Source organism: Babylonia areolata, chromosome 34 (assembly GCF_041734735.1).
Source record: "Babylonia areolata isolate BAREFJ2019XMU chromosome 34, ASM4173473v1, whole genome shotgun sequence".
NCBI classification, from domain to species: Eukaryota; Metazoa; Mollusca; class Gastropoda; order Neogastropoda; family Buccinidae; genus Babylonia; species Babylonia areolata.
In genome coordinates, this window is record NC_134909.1 from 17,080,984 (window position 1) to 17,088,483 (window position 7,500).

Genomic DNA, 7,500 nt, shown 5'->3' on the forward strand with positions numbered 1-7,500 from the left:
TACAGGTTACAGGCAGAGCAGCCAAGTACAGCACACAACGTAAATTTGTAAAAAATAAAATAGAATAAATGATAATAATAAAAACACGGCTGATTTAAAGGAAGCCAGAAATACAACACCAACAAAATGATATCACAATACTCACAATTCAAAGCGCAAATCATACAGTACGACGCGTGGTAAAAACAACTAAACCTAACATTTGTCAGTAACAATCTTCTTCATCTGCGTTGCACGGTGATTCCTTCACAAACACATTAATTAAATCTGTGACTGTGGAGACGTTCACTTTTAAGTAACAATACATTTTTTTTCAGTTCTTCTGTTTTAAACTCTTTGTTTTCTTTGTTATGGTTGTAACTACTTTCATTAGAGCTGAGAGCTATTGGCATTAAAGATGAACGTGTTCTCCCTCTCTCTCTCTGTCTGTCTCTGTCTCTCTCTCTCTGTTTCTGTCTCTCTGTCTCTCTCTCTGTCTCCCTGTCTCTGTCTCTCTCTGTGTCTGTCTGTCTCTCTGAGCAACAACTCAGTGCATCACCCCCACACCAAACAATAGGACCAGTGCCCCCCATCCCCACACCCCTCACTCTTCCACCCCCCCCCCCCCCCCCACACACACTCCAACCCGTACCCCCCCACCCCCCCGCCCCCCTCAGCTCCATCAATCTGCTCCGTCCCCGCCCCCTCAACAAGTGGCGCCATCGGAAGCTCTTGTGTTTATCTCCCTTGCCTCGCACTGCCACTGACCTCTCCTCAACTTCCGGCCCCCGGAAGTCACAAGCTCGTGACCGTTCGTTCCTGACGTCTTGAGTCTGTGCCTGTGACTGAGTGCTGACAGACACAGAGAGGGAGGGAGGGGGGAAGGGAGGGGAAAGAGAGAGGAAAGAGAAAGAACTCAAAACGTATTGTTTGGATTTTTTAATTTTTTTATTATTATTATTCAAGGATTAAGCTTTTAGACATGGCGTATTCTTCTGATCAGTCCGAGAGAGAGAGAGAGAGAGAGAGAGAGGAGGTGGGAGGGAGAGAAAGAACTCAAAACGGTTTTATTTTATTTCATTTTTTTTTAATTCAAGGATTAAGCTTTTAGCCATGGCGTATTCTTCTGATCTGTCCGAGACAGAGACACAGAGAGAGAGAGAGAGAGAGAGAGAGAGAGAGAGAGAAGGGGGGGGGAGGGAGGCGAGAGAGAAAGAACTCAAAACGGTTTTGTTTTTGTTTTTAATTAAAAAAAAATTTATTCGAGGATTAAGATTTTAGACATGGCGTATTCTTCCAATCTGTCCGAGAGAGAGAGAGAGGGGGGGAGGGAGGGAGAAAGAACTCAAAACGTTTTAATTTTTTATTCAAGGATTAAGATTTTAGGTATGGCGTATTCTTCCAATCTGTCCGAGAGAGAGAGAGAGAGAGAGAGAGAGAGAGAGAGAGAGAGAGAGAGAGAGAGAGAGAGAGGACACAAATGGTTTAGTTGTATAGACCTTGGACCTTTACAAATGGAGTGCACGGCCATAATGAATCACTAACTTAAACTCTGCTTCCTAATGGCAGGAGCAGAGAGACAGACAGACAGACAAACAGACAGACAAACAGACTTCTGGAAGTAACAATGGGAACAGCAAGAGAGAGAGAGAGACAGTGTGTGTGTGTGGTTTTAACGTAGTAGGGGAGAGACAGAGACATAGAGAATTCAACACAGGTTCAGGAGAGGGGGAGTAGGGGAGGAAAATGTGTGCGGGGGGGGGGGAGGGGGGGGGGGTAGCGTCATTACATGGGGTGGGGGTGGGAGAAGGGGGGGAGGAAACCGACATTCCCTGCAAGAAAAAGATGGAAGAGAGAGAGAGAGAGGGAGAGACAGAGACAGAGAGAGAGACAGACAGACAGACAGAGTGAGTGTGAGAGTGTGTACGCCGGTGCGCGCGCGAGCGAGCGAGCGAGATCGCCAAGTGGACGAAACCTAAGTTATGGTGTGAGCCCCCCCCCCGCCCCCCCCCCCCCCCCCCAACTCCCCTTCCCCTCATCCCCCCACCTCCACCCCCACCCCAACACACACACACACACACACACACACACCCCTAAGGACCAATCTCAGTCAGTGTCGAGGGTTGGTCGAGACATGACTTTGACTGTCTTGACGCTCACCACCACCACGCACACAGTACAGTACAGTTAAGTAGTGACAAGGGACAGAGGGCCACCACACAAAAAAACATAAAACCCCTGCAGCCCTGGACACGAACCCATTCTTCCCGCCTTTCCTCCTGGCTGGTCCACTGTCCCACGTTCGCCCCACGCCTCCTCAGTTGAAGTCAAGTCTTCGGGTGGCCCGGTTGGTGGGTTCGCGAGCTTCTTAAAAGGCGGAGTGTGGTTGGTTGGTGTTTGTTTTTTTTAAAGCAGCCGTGTTTCAAGACTTTTGGCGCGAGAGTTGGTGTTGGGCTGAAGTTTTGGCAACGTTGTTAGTAAGGTGAGAGAGAGGTGTTCCGTCTTGTCTGGCTGTTTTACGTTCTTCTGAATGTGTATGGGACGAGTTGTGTTGTGTTGTGTTGCATTGTATTGTATTGCGTTGTATTTTATTATATCATTCTTTTTGTCACAACGGATTTCTCTATGTGAAACTCGGGCTGCTCTCCCCAGGGAGAACATGTCGCTACACTGATAATACCCCCCATTTTTTTCTTCCTACCTGCAGTTTTATTTGTTTTTCCTATGAAAGTGGATTTTTCTACAGATTTTTGCCACGTACATCCCTTTTAGTGCCGTAGGTTCTTTTACGTGCGCTAAGTGTATGCTACACACGGGGCTTCGGTTTATCGTCTTATCCGAATGACTAGCGTCCAGACCACCACTGAAGGTCTAGTCAGTGGAGGGGGGAAAGAATACTGACTGGCGACTGTGGGATTCGAACCAGAGCGCCCAGATTCTCAGTCTCGCTTCCTTGGCGGACGCGTTACCACTAGGCCAGGATTGCACTGTATTTTATTTATTTACTTTTTTTTTGTTATTTTATTTATTTATTCATTTTTTATATTTTATTTATTTATTGGTTTATTCATTTATTTTATTTATTTATTTATTTATTTATTTATTTTTGCTTTTTTTTCTCTCAAGGCCTGACTAAGCGCGTTGGGTTTACGCTGCTGGTCAGGCATCTGATTACAGATGTGGTGTAGCGTATATGGACTTGACCGAACGCAGTGACGCCTCCTTCAGCTACTGATACTGATACTGTATTGTATTGTATTACCATTTGTCGCCACAGATTTCTCTATGTAAAATTCGAGCTGATCTCTGTCTCTGTCTCTGTCTCTCTCTCGCCAGGGAGAGCGAGTCGTCGCCACAGGTGCAGCACTATCTTTTTTTTCTTTCTCTCTGCAAGTCAGTGTATCTGTCTTTACCTATCAAGAGGACTTTTTTTTGTACCTGACGATCCATATGTTTCCCTGGGTTCTTTTACGTGCGCTAAAGTGCACGCTGCATACAGGACTACAGTTTATCGTCTCATTCGAAAGAGTAGACACCCAGACCACCATTCAAGGTTTAGAGGAGGCGTTGGGGGAGTAAAAAAAAAAAATAAAAATACAGGTTCTTATGTGGGACTCGACCCCTGCGACACTGGCTTCCTAGCCCGTGGATTGACCACTGGGCCATACCACTCCACCTCTGAAACTAGGGAGGGGGAGTGGGGGGGGGGGGGGGGGCAAGATTGAACTCGCTCTTAGTGCGGCTGCAGCCTCGGGTGCTGGCTAATCGGCCTTTGGGAACCGTCCCCAACGCCGACTGTCCTAAAAACCCTCTTTGGTGGAGAGAGAGAGTGGGGATGTAACTTGGGCAAAGACACTCTCCACTATGATCCAATTCTAGCCCCAGATAGGACAACAGACGCCTTCTCTGCTAATATCAATGGTTTCTTTATTGGAATGGGAAATCATTTACAGCTTAGTCTTTTGTGAAGGACTATGACTCTGAAAACTAGGAGGTAAAATTGCACTAGCTCCTAGTGCTGCAGCCTTGGGGGCTTTGTTGGCCTTTGGGAACCATCCCCAACGCCGACTGTCCTGTAACCCTCTTGGTCGAGAGAGCGGGGATGTAACTTAGGCAAAGACATTCTCTTTACTGTAATCAAATTCTCGCCCAGATAGTCCGGACAGCAGTTGCCTCTCAGCTGTTCTAGAATGTGGTCATAGTCGGAGACGATTGACTATCATACGATACGTACAGCCAACTCTACCGTTGCACATGTTTTGGACTGTCGAATTCATTCAGTTTGAACTCTCTGTGTGCGTGTGTGTGTGTGTGTGTGTGTGTGTGTGTGTGTGTGTGTGTGTGTGTGTGTACGTGTGTGTGTGTGTGTGTGTGCGGGCGCGCGTGTGTGTGTGTGTGTGTGTGATTTTTTTGACTGAAAGTGATGGCGGTGGGTGGTGTGGAAGGGAAGAGGGGTGGGGGTTGGGGGGGGGGGGGGGCGGAGAGGGATCGGGATAATTCGGAAGTATGGAGTAAGGATTTGTGATGATGACAACATGAGTGTTTGTTCCATTTCATTTTCTACGAGAGTATCAGGCTGGTTTTGTTCCATTTGGTTCTTTCGCATTAAAAAAAAAATCTATTTTAGTTTGTAATGCTCTTAATGTCGCCGGCGTAGGCCAGGTGTGAAGAAACGGAATATATATATGTACATGATTACCAAATACCTTCGATGATGAAAAATGTCATCTTACTCTTTCAGATTGGGTGCTCTCTCTGTCTCTGTCTGTCTATCTCTTACTCTCTGTCTCTCTCTCGCTCGCTCACTCCCCACTCCCTCTCTCTCTCTCTCTTACTCTCTGTCTCTCTCTCGCTCGCTCACTCCCCACTCTCTCTCTCTTACTCTGTCTCTCTCTCGCTCGCTCACTCCCCACTCTCTCTCTCTTACTCTCTGTCTCTGTCTCGCTCGCTCACTCCCTCTCTCTCTCTCTTACTCTCTGTCTCTGTCTCGCTCGCTCACTCCCCACTCCCCCTCTCTCTCTTACTCCCTGTCTCTCTCTCGCTCGCTCACTCCCCACTCCCCCTCTCTCTCTCTTACTCCCTGTCTCTCTCTCGCTCGCTCACTCCCCACTCCCCCTCTCTCTCTCTTACTCCCTGTCTCTGTCTCGCTCGCTCACTCCCCACTCCCCCTCTCTCTCTCTTACTCCCTGTCTCTCTCTCGCTCGCTCACTCCCCACCTCCGCACTCCCCCTCTCTCTCTCTTACTCTCTGTCTCTCTCTCGCTCGCTCACTCCCCACTCCCCCTCTCTCTCTTACTCTCTGTCCTCTCTCTCGCTCGCTCACTCCCCACTCTCTCTCTCTTACTCTCTGTCTCTCTCTCGCTCGCTCACTCCCCACTCTCTCTCTCTTACTCTCTGTCTCTCTCTCGCTCGCTCACTCCCCACTCTCTCTCTCTTACTCTCTGTCTCTCTCTCGCTCGCTCACTCCCCATCTCCGCACTCCCCCCTCTCTCTCTCTCTCCGTCCCTGTCGGTCTGCCTGTCTATCCGTCGGTCGGTCTGTCTGTTTGCTGTCTGTCTCTCCCTCTCTGTCTCTCACTGTCTTTCTCTATCCCCACCGATCCTCTTTCTCTCTGTCTCCACATCTCCCCCTCTCTCTCTCCACCCCCTCTCTCTCTCCATCCCCCTCCCCCTCTCTCTCTCCATCCCCCTCCCCCCTCTCTCTCTCCCCCTTCTGTGCATCTCTCTCTCTCTCTCCCTCCACTCCCCCCTCTCTCTCTCCATCCCCCTCTCTCTCTCCCCCTTCTGTGCATCTCTCTCTCTCTCCCTCCACTTCCGCCTCCCCCCCCTCTCTCTCTCTGTCCGAACGCACTATATCCGGATGCATCTTGTCTGCAACTGACGAAAGAAAGGCAAGTGTCTGTGTCCCAGCACACACGAACAGGAGGAACTGAAGTCTGTGATGGTGGGTAGGTAGGGCGGAGGAGAAGGGCGGGGGGGGGGGGTGTCATATATATAGATTGAGAGCGACAGACATGTACACAGAGAGAGAGAGACAGAGAGAGAGAGAGAGAGAGGGAGAGAGAGAGAGAGAGAGAGCGACAGACATGCATAGAGAGAGAGAGAGACATGCACAGAGGGGAGAGAGAGAGAGAGAGACATGCACAGAGGGGAGAGAGAGAGAGAGAGAGAGAGGAGACATGCACAGAGAGGAGAGAGAGAGAGAGAGAGAGAGAGAGAGACATGCACAGAGGAGAGAGAGAGAGAGAGAGACATGCACAGAGAGGAGAGAGAGAGAGACAGAGAGAGAGACATGCACAGAGGGGAGAGAGAGAGAGAGACATGCACAGAGAGGAGAGAGAGAGAGACAGAGAGAGAGACATGCACAGAGAGGAGAGAGAGAGAGACATGCACAGAGAGGAGAGAGAGAGAGAGAGAGACATGCACAGAGAGGAGAGAGAGAGAGAGAGAGAGAGAGACATGCACAGAGAGGAGAGAGAGAGAGAGACATGCACAGAGGAGAGAGAGAGAGAGAGAGAGAGAGACATGCACAGAGGAGAGAGAGAGAGAGAGAGAGAGAGAGAGAGAGACATGCACAGAGAGGAGAGAGAGAGAGAGAGAGACATGCACAGAGAGGAGAGAGAGAGAGACATGCACAGAGGGGAGAGAGAGAGAGACATGCACAGAGAGGAGAGAGAGACAGAGAGAGAGAGAGAGAGAGAGACATGCACAGAGAGGAGAGAGAGAGAGATGCACAGAGCTAGAGAGGAGAGAAAGACGATAGAACTCAGAGAGATGCACAGGGGAGGAGAGATGAGAGAGAGCAGATGAGACAGGCAGCAAGCATTGACTGAACGGAGCAGAGACTGGACTGCACAGGGCTAAGAGACGAGAGAGAAGAGCACGAGCAGAAGAGAGGAGAGGATTGCATGAGAGGAGGAGAGAGAGAGAGGAGAATCAGAGATGGGAGAGAGTGGAGAGCATGCACAGAGAGGGGAGGGCAGCTGGGAGGAGATGAGAGAGGAGAAGCACAGAATGAGTGGATTCAGAGCGACATGAGGGAAAAGAAGAAAGAGATGAGGTGCCGGGGACGGTGGAGGAGTGCACAGGGGAGGAGAGAGGAGAGCTGACAGGGGGAGGGAAGAAGAGATGGAGAGAGAGCGGAACAGAGACTGACAGAGGGGGAGAGAGGAGGGGATGAGGAGGAGCGGACACGAGGGGAGGCACACACACCACAGCACGACACGACGACAGCACAAAAACACGACATACACACAACAGCACAAACGACCACACGACACAACACGAGCACCTCCGCCCAACCGAGACCCCCCCCCCATGTCCCCCCCCCCACACCAGGACAGAGACACAAAAGACATCACAGAGAAAGACAGACAACAAGAAACGAAACACATCACACAGACAACAAAGAAAACACAACACAACAACAAAGATCCACAGAGAAAAAAACACAACACACACACATCAGGCGCCGTGCCGCCGCCACCGCCACCAGCCAGGCAAAAATTGAAACCACTTCTCAA

At 49.9% G+C, this 7,500-nt stretch overlaps 2 protein-coding genes across 3 annotated transcripts in view; one reads left to right on the plus strand and one right to left on the minus strand.

The window, feature by feature from the left end:
* The window catches only part of LOC143277418 (uncharacterized), a 47,371-nt gene that overhangs the window by 23,058 nt on the left and 16,813 nt on the right, over positions 1-7,500 (minus strand). The window lies entirely within an intron of this gene.
* Positions 2,091-7,500, plus strand: part of LOC143277417 (uncharacterized) — a 15,803-nt gene continuing 10,393 nt past the window's right edge. For both annotated transcript variants that reach the window (XM_076582219.1, XM_076582217.1), the window contains exon 1: positions 2,091-2,461. The gene's annotated coding sequence lies outside the window, so the exon portion shown is untranslated. The remainder of the gene's footprint in view (positions 2,462-7,500) is intronic.